This window comes from Myxocyprinus asiaticus, chromosome 37, assembly GCF_019703515.2.
Source record: "Myxocyprinus asiaticus isolate MX2 ecotype Aquarium Trade chromosome 37, UBuf_Myxa_2, whole genome shotgun sequence".
Lineage (NCBI taxonomy): Eukaryota > Metazoa > Chordata > Actinopteri > Cypriniformes > Catostomidae > Myxocyprinus > Myxocyprinus asiaticus.
The window spans coordinates 2,426,178-2,447,435 of record NC_059380.1 but is presented as its reverse complement, the minus strand read 5'-3'; the positions used below and the strand labels follow the sequence as shown (position 1 = coordinate 2,447,435).

Genomic DNA, 21,258 nt, shown 5'->3' with positions numbered 1-21,258 from the left:
ATTTACTCGGAGCTATTGACGTCCTCAAACCACGAAAGTTATTTGTTTCTAAGACAACACTTGTAACGCATAAACAGCTTTGATGTTGATATCAGCTAAATGTGTATCACTGCATTAATTAATTAATTCACTTCTATATGGTCTTACAAAATGTTTTACAAAAAAAAATAAATAAAAAAAAAATGCTCTAGGCATGAATGGCGTAATAAAATGGCACATTAAACATAAATATGGGTTCACTAACTTTAACTGTTTAGGCCGTTGCCATATGGGTTCTTTTTACATGACGTCACGACTGTCAAGTCGGAGCTTTCATAGAATTATGAATTTACAATTTGTAATTACCAGTCTTACGAAGATGTGAATGCTTTTTACAAGTCAGAATCTCATAATTACATTAAAATGGTTGCAGCCTGGTCTCATGTAATTTACGTGAGCATTGCAATGTTTTTGCAAAACTGAAATGATGTGCTTCATTACACGTTTGGCTGCAGTTTTCAAGTGAAATGTCCAGCGGGGGGCGACAAAACCGAGCTAAATGAGGTTGTAATCAGACAAGGTTTTTAAGGTGAATTTTAGTTGGAGGTTTTAATGAGTAAAACGTACCTCCCTAACCTAAAACTGTACCCTAAACCTAACCAATAGTGTCCGAAAAGATCAATGAGAGTTTAACAAAACAGACATCCTTACCCTTAACCAACCCTTAAAGCACATTAACTGAAGCAGTCATGTCATTATGTGTCGCTTCTATGCCACTTTCACTTTTGTGCACCTTTGGCTGGACTCAAACTGCGGTCGTTGAGCCCAAAGTTCATCGCTCGATCAGGTGAGTTACCAAGCAAGCTGAAGACATGGGAATAATGTGTATTTGTAGGAGGGTCTAAACTAAAAGTGTTAAAATGTTTCATTTTTCAACTCTCGCGTTAAAGTAAAAGGGTTTTGATATCATAACATAGCAGGGGGTGAGTAATAGAGTGGAAAATACATTTTTATAAAATCAAAATCAGCAATTGTACTCGTGATTTCTGTGACAATGATTAAACCACACAGTTGTTGTACCGCCTCTATCTGTTATCTGGCCCCATTCACTTCCATTGTAAGTGCCTCACTGGATCCCAGATTTGAGCTTTTTTTAAAGAAAAGGATGGATGAGTCAAAATACATTTTTGTGGTAATCAACATTATTCCAAAAATGCTGTTGATTGAGCTTAACTTAAATATATAGACTCTTTTTACAATGACTTGGGATGCTTTGGATGGGACTTTGTCCTGCATATGGTACAATATTTTGATATGGCTGACTAAAAAACAAAAACAAAAAAAAAAAAACCCACCAGTATTTCCTGTTCAAGAGCTTTCTATAATATTAAATCGTTTTGTTTTTGTTTTTTCTCCCCAATTTGGAATGCCCAATTCCCAATGCGCTCATAAGTCCTCGTGGTGGTGTAGTGACTCGCCTCAATCCGGGTGGCGGAGGACGAATCTCAGTTGCCGCGCATCTTATCACATGGCTTGTTGAGGGTGTTACCGTGGAGACATAGCATGTGTGGAGGCTTCACGCTATTCTCCGCGGCATCAACGCACAACTCACTATGCGCCCGATCGAGAGCGAGAACCACATTATAGCGACCACGAGGAGGTTACCCCATGTGACTCTACCCTCCCTAGCAACCGGGCCAATTTGGTTGCTTAGGAGACCTGGCTGGAGTCACTCAGCACACCCTGGATTCAAACTCGTGACTCCAGGGGTGGTAGTCAGCGTCAATACTTGCTGAGTTACCCAGACCCCAGTATTAAATAGTTAATACAAAATGATTCCCTCCTTTATCAGTCTGCGCTCTATGAATGGCATGTCACAGAGGACACAGCCCCTCATTCTCTCAATTTCTGTCAAGATACAGTATGTTTTAAGTGAGATGAGAATAAAAGGAGTAAAAAAAAAATATATATATATATAATAATCTCAAAGTCAGCCTGGTTAATATCCATGAAGGCCAACCAGTGTGTTAGAATGCCCCCAGCAATGTTTTATTGATTGACTGGTTATTGTTCCCATTTGCTAATAGTCGGCTGTGATCGCCTTTAACTGCATGAATCATTTATCGAAGGCTGTTATCACTGGGAACAGTTTAGGAACAGATTTTTCCTTGAGGGTTTCTCTCTCACACACGCCACTCTCTTGTTTTTGCAAGAGATGTTTAGGGCCATGTCTTCAAATAGAAACTTTTAGAGACACACACATACACTGAATAAAGTGTAGTGGAGGAGGAGTGAGACTCAGGGATCGCTTGGGTCAACCGAAGTCTGGAGAGGTTTCTTTTTTAAGGAGTTTTCAAAAATCGGCTTGAGGACAGTTGAAATGCACCTTTTGCATCTTTTTGTGTGCTCATTCATAAGAGTTTGCAAATGATTCAGCATGTTTTTTTTTTGTTTTTTTTTATATATATAAATATATATATCACAGTGGAAATATATTTCAGTACTTTATTATTCTGGGCTAATCAAGAGTGAGTGATTCACACTGGAATGCAAATGTTCTTTTTCTCTTTCTCTCTACATTCTGTTCTCTAATTACTCCCATCTCTCACCAAACATGTGAAAAAGGCAGATAAAGAAGAGGGTAATGTAAAACTATTAACGGCATACATGTATTTTTTCTTTCCCCCCATGGAGTCTATCAGCAAGTGTCTCTTATAGGCTCAGACTTGCTGTGATTTTTCCCACTATTTTACTGCTGAGGGCACACGAACATGAATAATACTGTCAACTTCTCCTAATCAAAGGGTTCTGCCTAAGAAACACATATTCTTATAAATAGATCTTGTAAAGTGATACAAGCTAATCTTCTACATTTCACATTTTTATTTTATTTTATTTGTTTATACAATAAAATGTTTGGATTTTAAATATTGGCTACTTTTTGGCGTTTTAAGAATAGAAATATGTTGCTCTTCCTTCTATATTAGAAATAATGCCCATTGCCTTCTAGTTCTCGATGGTTTCTTCTTCATAACAGACATTATTCAGTCCAATAGATATACAGTATTTATCAAGCATTGTTCAACACTATTTAGGTTCATAATACGGATATGCCATGTGTCATTACAGCACGTTAGACTGAAACTCACCACCATAAATCATTTGTAATCTGTGTGGTCTGCTGTACATATCAGTTTTTGTGTCATCATTGAACATAGCGTCAGCATGAACGTGTGCTTTAACATGCACGGACACACAGAGCCATAAAAAACAATTCACAGTCTGTTCAATATGCCTCAGTCCTCTGAATGCACAAGTGCCTTTTAGCTAAACACTCACTCACACACGTGATTTAGGGGTCGCAAACATGGCTGATCAATAATTGATGATCTGTGATGGCTGAGGAGATAAATAGTAGTTTTTGACTGAGGCAATGGAATCCTTAATCCTGGTTGAGAGCCATAAATCACGATGCTACTCTTCAACAGGTCAAAAACCTGCAATTTCATATACATTCCCATGCAAACAAAGTTACTTTTGCTTCAGTGTAAACCTCAGTATAGGAACTGTAATACAAGATGTGACCCAGTCATATGAAGTAACCAATATATCACATGTACTGTATTTGAAAAAGTGAATCACCTTTTTTGTTTTGTTTTTAACAGTTGACTTAAATAGTCATATTGGGTGACAAATGAATTTTAAAAGTAATGATATACTTTGCTGTTCCCCAATTAGAGTCAACTAAGTGCTGTTTAAAATAGTTTTGTATGAAGTATAGCATGTCACACTGCGGGACATTTCTTGACATGTCATATCAACATATTAGCAGTCAAACATGGTTGCATACGTACTGTATATGCTCACTCTGTTATTCAGATTTCCCCCCAGACCTGCATACAAAATACACTCTCACACAGTCTTGCTGGAGCTGAATGTTATCTTCTTCCTCTAGGTGGCTTGCATGCAGCTCATCAATGCACTCGTAACGTCTCCCGATGAGTTGGACTTCAGGCTTCACATCCGAAGTGAATTTATGCGCTGTAGCCTGCGAGAGATCCTGCTGGTATGCGGCTCGACCACTGCCTGTGTATTAATATTTAAATGAGTTGTCCACTTGAGTGAAATATTGTAAAATGGGTCTGCAAATAATTTATGAGGCCTGAAGGAGAGGTCGCTCGGCTGAATCAATACCTTCAGTCAGGAATGGATTGGTCCCTCTATCTCTCTCACATTCCTCTTGGCATTCTAAATGTGGTTGTGTTCTATCAACAAAAGCCACTGAAAACTGCCTGAACAAAACAGGTGAAGGGTGTGAAATGAAAGCCAGAGAGTGTGTGAGTGAAGCAGATTAATGCCTCGCCCATGTCTTATTTATTATTCAAAACAGAGGCTTCCTCCTGCCTCAGAAACAGGAATGGAGAATGGAGTGAGTTGGAAACATCTGCAGAAAAGGAATGAGAGCAGAAGTGTTTGTTTAAAGGGGCCAGCTTCTGCAGTAAATGCTTGTCTTAATTTATTTTTCACTTGATTTCACTTATGTATTACGGCCTGTAGCTTTAAATGACCGTTTCTACCATATCCCCTTCTATCTTAGAATTAAACCTATAGTTTTTGCTACTGCACCTTTAAGAATTCTATACTGTATGTAAATGTTTTGATTGGCCAACCTCTTCAGGTATGAAGTTATTAACAAAGCCCCCACCAAGTTGCTGAATACTGCTGCTGATATGTAAAAGTGGGCGGCCGTGTGTGAATGTTCTCATCGTTCTGACATGAATACTATGACTATTAAAACAGTTGGAGTAGTAAAACAGTTTTTGCTGCTTACCCTCCATCAGTTGTTTGGTGATGTGAACATTAAAACATGTCTGTTTATTTATTTATTTTTAATTTTATTCTCCCCTTTTCTCCCCAATTTGGAATGCCCAATACCCAGTGCGCTCTAGGTCCTCATGGTGGTGTAGTGACTCGCCTCAATCCAGGTGGCGGAGGATGAATTTCAGTTGCCTCCGTGTCTGAGACCGTCAATCCGCGCATCTTATCACGTGGCTTGTTGAGCGCGTTACCTAGCGCGTGTGGAGGCTTCATGCTATTCTCCGCGGCATCCACGCACAGCTCACCACGTGCTCCACTGAGAGTGAGAACCACATTATAGCAACCACGAGGAGGTTAACCCAATGTGACTCTACCCACCCTAGCAACCGGGCAAATTGGTTGCCTAGGAAGCCTGGCTGGAGTCACTCAGCACGCCCTGGATTCAAACTCGCGACTCCAGGTGTGGTAGTCAGCGTCTTTACTTGCTGAGCTACCCAGACACCCAAAACATGTCTGTATTAAACTTTTATTTCAAAAGAGCAAGAGCAACCATGTTTTCCACGACCTGGCCCTTTTGATTTTGTTTCTCCACTCTTTTTGTAGAGCCTGAGTGCTATAAAAAGCAATGCTCTGGATATCCAACTTAAGGTGTTTGAGGAGCACAAGGAGGAGGACATGAGTTCTCCCATCGCCTGGAGGACATCAGGAGTGAACTGGAATATCCTTTTGACACTATCATTTTATATTCTGTCCACACTTGTACACTCAGAAAACTCCTCCTTGCTTTCTTTCTTTCACTCATTCTTTGATATTTTTAGGACCTTTTAATCTCCAACAATAATAAAATGCTGACACACATTCCAGCCTGACTGTAACAATACCCTTCCAGAACATACACTTCTGAATTGATCTTATTTTCCCAAAATGTTCTAAATAATTTTGATTCATTCGTTTTCATTAGCAGAGTGTTTTAAAGTTGTCATGCTGCGACATGACTAGTCAAAATGTCTTTGTTTGTGTGTATACTGGATGTAGAGAGAATGTCTTGAGTATGCTCTCTCTCCTCTTCTGCATGTTTTACATTTATGCATTTGGCAGATGCTTTTATCCAAAGCGACTTACAAGGCACTTATTACAGGGACAATCCTCTGGATCAACCTGGAGTTAAGTGCTTTGCTCATGGACACAATGGTGGTGGCTGTGGGGGTCGAACCAGCAACCTTCTGCTTACCAGTTATGTGCTTTAACCCACTACACCACCACCACTCAGAGTGTTGCTACTTTTCACCTTTATTGTGCCAGTGGCAATACTCGAGTGCTCCTTAACACTGTGCGTACTGATATCGGGATGTGTTTAACATGTTATACTGCTCTGTGAAGGACACAGATGCTGAGAGTCATTTCCTCTCCATACTGCAGCATCTGCTTATGGGTCAGGAACGACTATTTCACACGGTGAGGCCCTGCCTGCATCGACTGTCATCAGAACATCACAGATAAGAGGTACTAGTCAGATTTCCATTCAAGTTGCAAATATAATTCATGCAAAAATTCTGAATATCACATGAACAATTTGTAAATTAAGAAGCGTTTACACCACACACGTTCAAGAGAACAAAACTGTAATTTTTTAGGGAAATTGGTGCAAAGTAGAGTGGAAATGGATGTTGTAGCTAATGGAGAAGCCATTGTGGCTCTATTATTAAATGCTAGACGTTGCGGTTTAGAGCACACTGACCAAATGCTTGAGCTGAATGGATAACTGAAATAAAACTGAAATCGCCCAGTGTGATTATCGATCTGCAAGGGCTATGTTTTAGACATTATTTAATTAATTAAATAGTCTGAACAACCTGCCGGCTGTGCTGCACTTCTGTGAGCAACTGTTTTGTCTGTATTGTGTAGTGTTTAAAAATAAAAAATACAGTATACGGGGTCAGTGTATTACACATGTATTGTGCTCGATACACACAAATTCTTCTTTCTGGTGCCATGTGTGATAGATGTGCTCTGATATGGGTTTGGTGTGCTAACGTGCGCTGAGCGCATTATATTTAAAGCAATCCAGATTCAGTTTTATTGCACATTTGTTTAATTTTACATAGCTCTATGTTTGGCCTCTTCAATTTACTATACAAATCTAAAATAACCCCATGACAGCGGGTTTTTGTGAAATGAAATGGAGATGAGAGCATTTCACTGCATTAAAAGGCTCTTGTCAACTCAACTACAAACAACAGAAACTACAGTTCCTTCAGTTTCTGCCAAACCGGTGTGTAACCGGAAATTAATAAAAATAAATGACTATTTAATATTAATACTATTACTAACACCACCACTACTACTACTACTACTACTAGTACTACTAATAATAATAATAATTATTATTATTATTATTATATTGCAGTAAGATAATATTCAAGTTGTCTGGGTTTCAAAAAAATTATAAAAAGTGAGCTGACCCTTTCACAAATTGGACAAACAAATGTGCATAGCGGACAGATGCAATGTAATTGTGATGATCTTTTCCTCTGTGTTTCACTTTATTTATTTATTTTGTTTGATTATTTTTAAGAGGACTGAAATGTACCCTTTCTAGAACAGTATTTCTGGTCAGTAGAAGAGCATAGGCAAACCATAGATTCATTTTTGGTTAAAAGCATATCACAGTCCAAATTGTATTTGCTATATTTTTCAAAATAATCGCAATTAGATTTTTTTTTGTCCAAATCGTTCAGCCCTACAAAACGCTTTGGCGAACGTTGTTTGCTAGTGATCAGCGACAGATGCCTTATGTGTGGAAGCCAAAGCATTTCAGACAGTTCTAGGAGGTCATAGCAGCCAATAATTTCAGGCATTTCAGAATGACCAGAGCAACATTTGAGATGCTATGTCCGCCAGTTAGTCTAATTATGAGCAATATTCTTCAGTCACATTATTTGTTGAGGCCAAGTCACATGACTTCTAGAAATGTATTCAGTAAATGTGTTTCCATTGTGTTTGATGTACATGTCTCTTAAACATCATATACGCACCTCAAGTGAGTGTATAAGCTTTTTATTTTTATTCGCATCTTGGTGTTTCCATTCAGCCTTTTTTTTATGCGAAATCCCAAAATGAGAGAGAGAGAAAATATATATATGTATATATATAATTATGTGGACAGAAACTGAGTTATGACAAACATAGAGACCTTTCAAAAACAAGCCTAAGAAAAGAGAGAATGTCTTTCAAAACCGAATCAGACCCATACTAGTCACTTTACATTCATCAAGCATTCATGCATTTTCTCAAGCACTACATGAAAATGCTTTCTCTCATCCCTTTCAAACCCAGTCTGAGGTTTTATTAATTTCTGACTAATTAGTGCCAGTGATGCTACGACGTGTTCTCCCCGCGTTAAGGTCTCGCTAATGACTCAGTGTTTTGTGTGAATAGCTTTTCAAGATCTTTAGCCAGTGAGCTGCATTGTGCTAGGAATAACAGCTTTGACAGAAGAAAGAGGTGCAAAAGGAAAGCGAGGTGTTAAGAGACCATCTGTTGAGCGCCTCAGCGAAGGCACCAAAGAAAAGAAGCACCCATTCTGCTTCGAGAGATCAGCTGATGTAAACATCAAAGGCAGTTCAGTTCTCGCCTGCCTTGCGCCGTTGATCTGCCAAGTTCAAAGTGTTTTAGGGGATGTACAGTCTACACCTCCTCCGGTTTAGCAGGTGGTTGACCTGTCATCATTCTGTTTCACAACTTTTTTCCACAAGGAGGAGCTAACCTTTATTACATATAGAAAGATCAGTCCATATACCACTTCGCTTTACCTTAGCTCTCATTGGAGGTGTTAAGTGGTGATATACACCGCATCTGCACATTACATTCACTCTCTTCTCACTTGCTAAATTCATAGTTAACAAGGGCAACCATCCGCACTCATCATCAATAACCTTTCTATAACCATCCACCATTTCCCTAGCATAGGGATCAAAGTTTTGAGAGATATTGATATGCAGAATAGGTGTACAATCGTAATACGTTTAATTGTTAGCCATACATTACAAGGAACACAAACTATATACAAAACAACCCAAACTGCCAGAGCAATTTTACAAAGTAAATATACTGTATGCCTGCACTCAATTCTAAACACACATACTGACTAAACAAACTCCATTACTCTGCTGTGTCTCCTCCTCTCGCTGGTTGTGTGACTACCCACATCCTGCTGGGAAATTGGTCAATCCCTATTAAAAGGTCCCAGTAATAATTGCCCACCTCCTGAACATTTCTCTCTACAGTCTATGCATGCACGCTACTTATTCTACACAGGCCGTCCTCACGCCCTGCTGGTCTCAACTTCCAAACCATCTAATGACAGTGTCCAACAAAGAGAATGAACCTGCTTTCATCTTCCTCTCATCTCACATACCCACATTATTCTTCTCCCACCTTATATACAGTACACTCCATCTCTCTTTTTTCATCTGTGGCATCTGCTCCAAGAGAGTTTTCATGTCTTTGAGCTCACAGCTGAGGGTGTGTAAACCTGCATTTGATCAAAAGACCGGCTCCTAATCGGTAGAATACAGGATTATACTACTCAGTTTTTTTAAACCAACACAGATAGGCAAAGTCTACCTCCTTCATCCAAATACTCCATATATTCACACAAGTGTTATTTTCAGTAGAGTCACACGGCGTGATTGTTTGGCTGTCATGGAAATGAGCTTGTCATTGCACTGTTTGCGTTTTTCCATTTTTTGAGCCAGGTTTTCCTTCTAGGAATGTGGGCAAGCCCATGTGCCTTTAATGCTGACTCGCAATGATTCTTAGAATATGGTAATCCCAGTTTCTGTGATCACAAAGCCATATTGTCTTCTATGATATTTGACTGTGTGGTTGATATGTGTAGTTAATTTGTTCAGGACTGTTGTCAAATCTATCAATCATTGAACACGATTAATTACAGTAGAAATCTGAGAATGATGTTAATTGCAATTGACCCTTTGCTAAGCCCCGCCTTAAAAGCATTTCTGACCAATCCTATTTTAGCAACGGTTGCCATCCGCCATTTCCTAAACAAGCGTTTGATATTTTCCAATGAGAAGTGCATGCTATGGATCACACTGTGTCAGCTCTCATTCCCAAATGAAGATGTGTAATATCAGCCAGGACACTTACTGTGGTCCAAGGTAAAATAAAGCTGTTAACTTAACGTTAAGTCATTTATGCTGTATATTGATTAATATGTATTGATAGTAAAGGTGATAGTAAATAAAAAGTTTACAGCATCAAAGTGAGTGTGATATGAGACATTATAAGCATGTTTGTTCACTTACACTAATGTTATCAGGTGTGTAATCACTATCAAACGACACTTTTCGGTTTTTAAGTGATTGTGATGATAATGTGCCTCTGATTCACAGTTTCCACAGTTTTCAATCAAATTGATGTGCAATTTAACAAATGATAAATATGCTTTAAAATGTCTCTCTTCATTCCAGTCCACGTTAGAATATTATCAATTCTGTTAATGAGAATAATTGCCAAAATACACACAGTTCACAGCAATCTCCCATTCATTCCTATGGTTCTGCAAAGCTTCTGGAGCTAAGCAAAGTGTCCATTGAAATAGGGGATTATTACGGAGTATCTTTATAGACCAACTGTTGTCTGTGCCTTTACAGATTTAACAAATACCCAATGATGCTCATAACACAGGTCAGATGATATAGGATCATTGAGAAACCATTTGTGCCGATCATTTCCAGCTTTATAATGTCACTCCTTTATAACCAGTATATAACCAGAAAAGCTTGATTTGTTAGTTTGCATTTACACATTATTGTACACACCCCACCATATGATCACTATTTACTTTTGGTTGTTTTCTTTTTTCCAATTTTGAGTTTGAGGAAAACGTTTTTCCTTTTTCTGTCTTTAGGCTTGGAGGTTGGATGGTTCTGCTGCTTAAATTAAAATTAAATTAATTAGGCTGGGTCCTTTATTGATTTTGTTTGAGTGCCATAAATTGTGGTGAGAGAACACAAAGCCTTTGGTATGTCTTATCTGGTCTCCACAGCCGTGCCCTTTGCCCATACTAGATGGAAACATTATAGTGACCTCGGGATAGGGAGACTTATGAAAAAGAAGGTTCAAAACAGGTTAATCTGACGTTAACAGTGACATTAGGTGTATTGATGAGATGCTAAAGCAGGGTTCCCATGCGTCCTGGAAAATCTGGAGTTTTGCAATGCATTTTTCCTGTCGTGTAAAATGAGAAAATACCTAAATGTCGTGGAAAATTATAGTTTGTCCTGTAAAATATTTTAGTTTGACTGTATCACTAACAAGGTTTTTGTTACATGTAAAACAACATGGTAATGATCGGGAATCAGGATAGGTGTCGAATACACAAATTCATATAGTTTTGTCAGTGCCAGTGGCTTCACATTTCTAAACAACAGTGATTGTCATGATTGAACCCGTCATGTACATTTTCTGCTCATCTGCCGTCATCTCTGCTTTGCTACGATAAAATATTTTAACATCACTACAAATCTGAACCTTTTTACACATAATTAATATAATGATGGGATGAAAATACAGTGCAGAATATAATCCTTTTTTCATTTGATTAAAGTTTTAATGAATTCATTTAATTAGACACAATTTTACTAAATTCTCGAATACAGAATTCAGAAAAAATAACCATCCAATAACCACAATATACATCTTGACCGCTAAATATTACACCTCTTGGGCACATAAAATGTCCTGAAAATCTGATTGAGTTCACGCTACACTATCACATTCGTCATTCCTTGGCTCTTTTGTTATTTCTGTCTTCATTCACCTCTCCATTTGATCTCTTTCTCACTCTGTTTTATGTCGTGCAGCATTTCAGAGTTAAAGGACTGAACAGTCATTTTCATAGCACCAGTTAATAGCTTATATAAGCCAGTATCGGTACTGTCAGAGGATTGAGAGTTAATTTAACAGCAAGATTGCATAGTCCATAATACCATATTCCCAAAATGATAATACAGTGCATTGATTTTCTTCCACCCCTCACTCTCTCTTATTCTCTATCGTGTCCGCTGTCTTCTAGGCCTCAATATTTTAAGATCATAGAGGAGTGTGTGTCTCAAATCGTTCTCCATCGCAGTGGCACAGATCCTGACTTCACCTACCGCAAACGTCTGGATGTGGACTTCAGCCACCTGTTAGGTGTGTTTTGTGTACTCATCTATGAGCTGCTTCCAAACTGAAATAGTTAATATCTCTATCATCTCTCTGCAGAGGTGTGTGTGGATAAAGATAGGGCAGAAGAATTTGAACAGAGAGCTCAAAAGTTTGGTGCCCTTTATTTTCCTCTTTATCTTCTGCCTCTCCCTTGTTGTCCATTTCTTTCTTCTCAGTGCAGCTCCTCTAATGAAGAATGCAGCCTTTGAAGACCATTCACGACCATGCCATTTAGCATTTTTTAATTAAGATGAGATTACTTGAAATCGTTCAAACAGCCATTTGTAATTAACAGTATTGTAAGATTAAAAAGGCGCCTGCATTGATTGTTTGGAACACTCCTTTATAATTGCGGGCTGAAATGTACGTGGTAGAGGGCACTGAATCTATAGATGCCAAACCACAGCTCCTTAACTACCTCCTTCCCAGACAGGCTAGTTAACATAAAAAATAAATAAATAAATAAATGCATTCAGAAAATGAATGAAACACTCTAAAGTTCTTGTTAACAAAAGGTAGAAATATATCAGGATGGTCGACTACTCAGCAACAGGCAAGTCATCTAGTGAGTTCAGATTCTTGTTTTTCCTTTTTGTGCTAACATATTTTTTTAGTCGCAGTGTTGTAAAGGGGAGGAATTTAAATATTCTCAGAGACCATGACAATGAATCAATAAACAAATAAATTAATATACCTCACATTATCTTATGCAACTTCTAAGTTTGCACGAACCATTAATTTAATTTTCTTTGTTTTGTTTTTGTTTCATACTTGGTTTAATTGTCTTGCATTTCAGCAGTTAGTGCTCATCCTTTTTACATGATGCTAAAAGAGGAACACGTTTGAACTACCATAAGAGTTGTTGTCATGGGTTTATGTGTTTTTTTTGTTTGTTTGTTTTTTTGTTTGTTTGTTTTTATTTTCTCCCCAATTTGGAATGGCCAATTCTCAATGCGCTCTAAGTCCTCGTGGTGGTGTAGTGACTCGCCTCAATCCGGGTGGCGGAGGACGAATCTCAGTTGCCTCCACGTCTGAGACCAGCATCTTATCATGTGGCTTGTTGAGCACGTTACCATAGAGACATAGTGCGTGTGGAGGCTTCATGCTATTCTCCGTGGCATCCACACACAACTCACCATGCGCCCCACCGAGAGCGAGAACCACATTATAGCGACCACGAGGAGGTTACCCCATGTGACTCTACCCTCCCTAGCAACCAGGCCAATTTGGTTGCTTAGGAGACCTTGATGGAGTCACTCAGCATGCCCTGGATTTGAACTCGTGACTCCAAGGGTGGTAGTCAGCGTCTTTACTCACTGAGCTACAAAGGCCCTAGGGTTTATGTGTTTTTGATGTGTCATCCCTGTTGGTGATTTGTTTTTGCTCTCCAGTTTGATGAGGAGTTCCTGGGCAGACAGGAAGCTCAGGCCCAACTTTTAAAGAAAGAGGAGAAGATCTATGAGCTGGGAGCTGAACTTCAAGCCTAGGTATCTATGCATTTCAGTCTCTTTGTTTTGACTACATCTGACGCTGTTTTTGATGGCAGAGCATTCAGTCAGTGCTGGTCTGCAGGCAGTCCTCACTTCATCCTCTGAATATTCTTTTATTTCAGAGTCTCTGTCTTTCTGCTTTCTGTAATTGTTTAATTCTCACTCTGTAAAACATATCTTAATCCTCCTGTGTTTGTCTCTTTCTTTCTTGGATTGGTTAATGGAGTGTTATTGACATCAGAGCATGACACCATGGTGATTAAGCATCTGTCCTGAAAAAAAAACAGACACATCACTTTTCTGTGTGGTTTGTTCTCTTTGTTTCAGAGCTGATATAACAGTATATAAAAACACATTTTGAACTACAAATACTAAACATTTCTGGTAAGTCTGTATAAAACAGACTGCACTGCTATGTTTATACAGAGCATAGTTTATCCTTTGAAAAACAGTTTAATATAGAATTCATTACATTGGAAATGCAACTAGAAAGATAACATGCAAAAATACAGAAAACCCATTGGCAACCTTGTGGTCAGATGAACAATTTCAGCTTTAGCTATACTTTTAAGACACTCATATGTAACTTTTGAATTTCTTTTTTATTTTTACCCATACTGTTAGATATGAAATAAAACCAAACATGACTGGGGGATCTAATAAAACACAGGTTATAATAAATTTGGTGTTGTAAAATCTATCGGTAAATCTTGTAGGAAATTGGCAGCAGTTTGTTTAGGTGCATACACAGAATGTGAGGACAACGTTGCTTTCAGAGGCTTTATATGGTGTTAGGATGACAATAAGGTGCACTTTGAACTGATCTGAGACCAGTGCAGACAGACAGCACACTAAATAGGGAGTAAGGGAGCATCCTATAGCTCTCTATGCAGTTAAGTGCATTCACTCCTAAAATCTGACAAAAGTTCAGTTTCAGGCTGCAGATGATGTTTGGATCACTCAACATGTTTGACACACATGTGACAATGATAATCAGTACATAGATTCAGAATTTTATAATGTATCATTTTATTTAAACATGGTTGACAGTGATTGGATGATGCTGACATTACTTTGAATCAGAATTAATTATGCTAATTTCTGGTAATATGTTTCAGCACTGGTTATCACTTTTATCTTTTTTTATTGATTTATTTTAATGTGAAAATAGAGAACATTTAGGTTTTGTTGCCAAAGTACAAAGTACAAAAACATTGTAACATTGTCAAATTTTGTCTGAAGTGTGTGTCTTAAGTGTCTTTGCTTGTCTTGAGTCTTGTGACACCAGCCCACATGAAAGTGGTGTCAAAGCCTTTCTCTTTCTGTTTTCTTCAGTTTCCAATTCTCTCATCTATTCCCCTCTCCTCACACAGGAGCCCCATTGTTTTTTACAGAGCTTTGTTGAACTCCAAACCACTCACATTGACATGAAAAATAGGGCATCAACAGAACAGATTTTTTGATCAATTGCTTTTTGGCTCAATGGGCTATTGTCAATAGAGTGGATCAATTCTAAAATAATGGTGGCCGATCAGTGAAGTGAAAGTTTGGAGTGCAGGCAGTTAAGCTGATCTATCTCTTTGGGGTGCGATCGTTTGCAGCACCGCAAAACGTAATCACCCAGTCAATTCTCCAGGTACACAGGACCGTCAGTCATGCTTATCTAGAGGCCAGCATGTACGCGGCTTGAATTAGTGCATTTACTTGTTCAATAAATCCCCCCCTTGCAGCTGGTTGCCATTCAGGATGAATGAAGTTAATACACTAGTGTTAAGCGTTAGGAGTGTAACGGTTCTCTGTAAAAAAACGAACCGTGCAGTTTGCCATCCATGGTTCAGTAAGCATTGGCGCTGCGATTCACCTCAAGTTTAATGACGCATCTAGAGCACAACGTTTGGTGAAGAAAACAAAGCGTCAAATAGACAGGCACAGTTACAACCTCCGCTAATGTACCTGAATGGATCTATAGATGGATACGCCCCACCTGTGTTTCACGTGGGTCAACTTGATGTATTTTCACTACTGCTAAAATCAATCTGAAAAGACAGATGCGTCTCTATGCTGCGCACAAATATAACCTTACACCTCATTGAATCTATTTTTATTTGTTTCCTTATTTCATGTGATATTGATATAGGACAGCGCTATGAGTTTGAACAGTGCCTGTAACCTGGGGAAACCTGGTTGATTTAGTTCAAAGGCACAATTGTGATGGCTCATGGCTTGCACCTTATGAGGATTGAACCAGTAACATTCTGTTTAATGCACTGAACCATAAAAACTTCACCAGATCACTAGTTAGAAGTGCACTGCTACTGTAGTCGGCAATATTTAGTTACTTACAGGGAGACCTCAATGTTTATGATTTCTAGTCCATAGAATTCGTGTTCTGTGAGGACCAACAGGGCTGAAATATTCTTCTAAAAATATTAATTTGTGTTCTGCAGAAGATAGAGAGTCATACACTTCTGAGATGGCATGAGGGTGAGTAAATGATGAGAGAATTTTAAGTTTTGGGTGAATATTCTTTTAATACGCAGCACAAAGACCATATCTTAACTTGACTGTTTCTTGTCCTCTCTTGTATTTCCTTCTCTTCATCCTTATTTCCCCCTGTCCCACCTCCTCCTGGACTTGGGGCTCCAGTCCCTCCACCCCCTCCTCCGCCACCACCCCCACCAGACTGTGCCTTCATGCCTGGGATGCCTCAGACCCCTCTTCCTCTGGGGCTGGACAGGCTTACATTCTCCTCAACCTCCTTCAGCCTTTCGGCCTGAAGACCAAAAAGGAATTCAGGCCTGAGACTTCCATGAAGCGCCTCAACTGGTCCAAGGTAAGAGCTCCAGCTGTTACAGATACTACAGACCCAAGTTCCGTTCATCTGTCTATCTGCCTATTTATTGAATTTTGTTCCTTTGAAATCAAGAAACAACTTTCTTCAGTCTTGTATTTAAACTTTTACTCTCTCAAAGCCCCACGGGGCAAAATTATTCTTTGGCACTAAAACACAATGGCAACAGCAGCAAAAAAGGACAGATGTTTGCCAAGTAACTTTGAAGAAAACTACTTCTGTTTGGTGCCAACTTACATTAATAAAATCATTGCGCGAACCCCCTCGCTGTGAAGGATTACACTCTGTTGTTAGACTGCCCACTTTCGTTTCTGAGCAGATGTTGCCATACTCAATCGTGTGGTGTTAGTTTATAACATTACTATTAATATTTAATCCTCGTCCCTTTTGCTACCATGATACAGATGTTTTTAAAGAATTCACCATATGCTTCATCTCATCCGAAACCTGTTTGTAATTATCCATTAGGTGGACACAAAGAGGCTCCTATGAGTATTTTAAACAGCTGTTTGAGAAGTCGACGCCATGCAATATTCATTACTCCTGACCCAAGACTTTTATCACTCATTAACAAGAGCTTTGCATCATGGGAAACATGCCACCACTTGCCCGTCGGATGGACTGGTTGTTGAACTGAACGAAGTAGTGCACCTTCACATAATCACACATGCAGTCGGAAATGGCGGTTAATTACTTGCACTGAGAGGCTCATATTCAGTCCATTCTTGATGTTTGATTTCCTTCAACACATCCATTTGGAGGACATTTCAACAGCTGTTACTGGCTCAGGTATTTTGCAGGATTGTGAGTTCTGTTCATTAGCGCAAACTGTCTCATTGATTAGCCTTTCTGTCTTTATCCCAACCCTTTTATCTCAATAAGAAGACTCCATTAAATTGATCATCCCACAATGCGCTCCTCTCCCCCCATGTTACAGTGGCTTTCTTTCACACCTCCAGATAACATCTTAAAATGCCCAACGAAACTGTTGGTAGCCTTAAAGGGATAGTTCAAGTTTCTTCAAACATGCGTCTTTGTGTCTAACGACCTTTCTTGTCAGATGTCACTCAGAGATATCTTACAGGCGTTTGGCGTTGCAGATGGGTGTTAATTTTAATCCCTGTTTAAGACAAATCTTAACTGGAATTGTTAAATTTCTTAAGATTATCATACCTACTCCTCATTCACACTTCTGCATATTAAAATATGGCTCATTGGGATCGGATCCAAAACGTGAGAATCAACAAGCGAGTTTACATGCACGTTTTTTCAACCAAGTATGTAGTAAGCCGACAATGTGTGTGGTCATGTAAACTCATTAAACGGTGTTCTTTTATTGGTGTAAGGTCATTAACGGCATAAGAATAAACTGATCGGGGCCTGGGTAGCTCAGCAAGTAAAGACGCTGACTACCACACCTGGAGTTGCAAGTTCAAATCCAGGGCATGCTGAGTGACTCCAGTCAGGCTTCCTAAGCAACCAATTGGCCCAGTTGCAAGGGACGTTAGAGTCACATGGGGTAACCTCCTCGTGGTCACTATAATGTGGTTCTCGCTCTCGGTGGGGCGCGTAGTGAGTTGTGTGTGGATGCCACGGAGAATAGCGTGAAGCCTCCACACTCGCTAGGTCTCCGCGGTTACGTGCTCAACAAGCCATGTAATCAGATGCGTGGATTGATGGTCTCAGACGCGGAGTCACTACGCCACCACGAGGACTTAAGAGCACATTGGGAATTGGGCATTCCCAATTGGGAGAAAAAGGGAGGGAAAAAAAAGAATAAACTGATCAACACAGGTAGATTTTTGCCCTTTGCACCGATTTCGCGGTGCATGTAAATACCTTAACCAGCGTTTTTACTGGCTCATCCAGTGTGCGCATGCCTCTTTGTGGTTTAACGTCAAAAGCAGAGAATAACACGATTAAATAAAATAACATGCAAACCCGGATTTCTTGCTTTGTCTGATTTTTGGGATTATTCAGCGTATTGGTGTGCATGTAAAAGGACTCCATGTCATTTTGCATCATTGATTTCAAACTTGGCGTGATTCGTCTTCATGCACCATATTTCAATATAGACAAGCATAGATTACCGAATTACAAAGGAATGGGTGTCAGGTAACATCGTAAGGAATTGCCAGGATAAATTGCACTGGAAAAATAAAGCATATACATGCTTTTAATGCTATGTTTACAAAGGTATTATTTTATACTGTTGCAAATATCTAAGGCATAGGCCCTGGTGAAGGGGTTTGCCAAGTGCATTATGTTCTCAGTCTTTTGATTTCTCTCTTTGTCTCTTGTTCATGCTGTGATGGCCTTTTCTAAATGACAATCATCAGCTTCCCCCCCCCAGCACCGTGCTTTGTGTTTTTGGCATTTGTGTACATGTTTGTGTGTGTGTCCTGTGTGTGTTTGTGTTTGACTGAAACATGCCCCTGAATTGGTGTTTACTGTTATGACTGAGAATGAGCCTCTGCTGGGCTGCATCCAGCTGTCACACACACTGACATGTACAAGAACAAAATAAAAACCAGTGATAGAACACAATATGAATATTTGAATAGGCTTCCTCTTTACTTTTTTATGAAAATCTAACTGTGGATTTGTGTTTAGACTCTTCACGTTGCCTAGCAACTCCCACTTTCTGACCTTCCATGTGGTCTCATGATGATGTCAGGACATAATTTATCTTCCCAGGGTCTTTTTTTTTTGTGTGTGTAGATCTCACTGCAGGAGATGTCCGAGAACTGTTTTTGGATCTTGGCCAGTGAAGATCATTACGAGAATGAGGACCTGCTCATCAATCTGGCAGTCACCTTCTGTACAAGAAAACCGGTCAGTCCATTTTAACAGTTTTACATGGTGATACATGGCTAAATCCAGCTGAATCAAACATTTCATTAAAGCTCCTTTATACTTTCTCTTACAAAAGTTTAGTTGACTTGACACTATACTGTAGAATATTTTAATATTGAAAACTTTGAACATGGCACCATTGCAGCCATGGGTTAAGCCAAGCACAAAGTCGGTATACAGTACGTGCAAAAATAAACATTTTATTTTTTCAACATAGAAGCAGGATAACATAGCCTATAACATTATACTTTACTAACATTATTAGTGAACCTTAGTGGGATTTAGGACCATCTCTAATTGTGTCATGGTGTTTAACAGGAATGCACTGGGTTTCTCCTCTTCTTCATCGAACTATGTGGGCTTTGAACACTGAATGGGATGATGTCAAATATACATGTACACAGGTGCATCTCAATAAATTAGAATGTCGTGGAAAAGTTCATTTATTTCAGTAATTCAACTCAAATTGTGAAACTCGTGTATTAAATAAATTCACTGCACACAGACTGAAGTAGTTTAAGTCTTTGGTTCTTTTAATTGTGATGATTTTGGCTCACATTTAACAAAAACCCACCAATTCACTATCTCAACAAATTAGAATACATCATAAGACCAATAAAAAAAAAACATTTTTAGTGAATTGTTGGCCTTCTGGAAAGTATGTTCATTTACTGTATATGTACTCAATACTTGGTAGGGGCTCCTTTTGCTTTAATTACTGCCTCAATTCGGCGTGGCATGGAGGTGATCAGTTTGTGGCACTGCTGAGGTGGTATGGAAGCCCAGGTTTCTTTGACAGTGGCCTTCAGCTCATCTGCATTTTTTGGTCTCTTGTTTCTCATTTTCCTCTTGACAATACCCCATAGATTCTCTATGGGGTTCAGGTCTGGTGAGTTTGCTGGCCAGTCAAGCACACCAACACCATGGTCATTTAACCAACTTTTGGTGCTTTTGGCAGTGTGGGAAGGTGCCAAATCCTGCTGGAAAATGAAATCAGCATCTTTAAAAAGCTGGTCAGCAGAAGCAAGCATGAAGTGCTCCAAAATTTCTTGGTAAACGGGTGCAGTGACTTTGGTTTTCAAAAAACACAATGGACCAACACCAGCAGATGACATTGCACCCCAAATCATCACAGACTGTGGAAACTTAACACTGGACTTCAAGCAACTGAGGCTATGAGCTTCTCCACCCTTCCTCCAGACTCTAGGACCTTGGTTTCCATATGAAATACAAAACTTGCTCTCATCTGAAAAGAGGACTTTAGACCACTGGACAACAGTCCAGTTCTTCTTCTCCTTAGCCCAGGTAAGACGCCTCTGACGTTGTCTGTGGTTCAGGAGTGGCTTAACAAGAGGAATTCGACAACTGTAGCCAAATTCCTTGACACATCGGTGTGTGCTGGCTCTTGATGCCTTGACCCCAGCCTCAGTCCATTCCTTGTGAAGTTCACCCAAATTCTTGAATCGATTTTGCTTGACAATCCTCATAAGGCTGCGGTTCTCTCGGTTGGTTGTGCATCTTTTTCTTCCACACTTTTTCCTTCCACTCAACTTTCTGTTAACATGCTTGGATACAGCACTCTGTGAACAGCCAGCTTCTTTGGCAATGAATGTTTGTGGCTTACCCTCCTTGTGAAGGGTGTCAATGATTGTCTTCTGGACAACTGTCAGATCAGCAGTCTTCCCCATGATTGTGTAGCCTAGTGAACCAAACTGAGAGACCATTTTGAAGGCTCAGGAAACCTTTGCAGGTGTTTTGAGTTGATTAGCTGATTGGCATGTCACCATATTCTAATTTTTTGAGATAGTGAATTGGTGGGTTTTTGTTAAATGTGAGCCAAAATCATCACAATTAAAAGAACCAAAGACTTAAACTATTTCAGTCTGTGTGCATTGAATTTTCTTAATACATGAGTTTCACAATTTGAGTTGAATTACTGAAATAAATGAAATTTTCCACGACATTCTAATTTATTGAGATGCACCTATAGATATATTTTTTTTATTCACACCAAAACTTGGTGTTTATCAA

General features: G+C 39.2%; 1 pseudogene; it reads left to right on the top strand.

Moving 5' to 3' along the window:
• Positions 1–19,593, top strand: part of LOC127427753 (protein diaphanous homolog 3-like) — a 122,296-nt pseudogene extending 102,703 nt beyond the window's left edge.
• Positions 19,594–21,258: the final 1,665 nt, after the last annotated feature.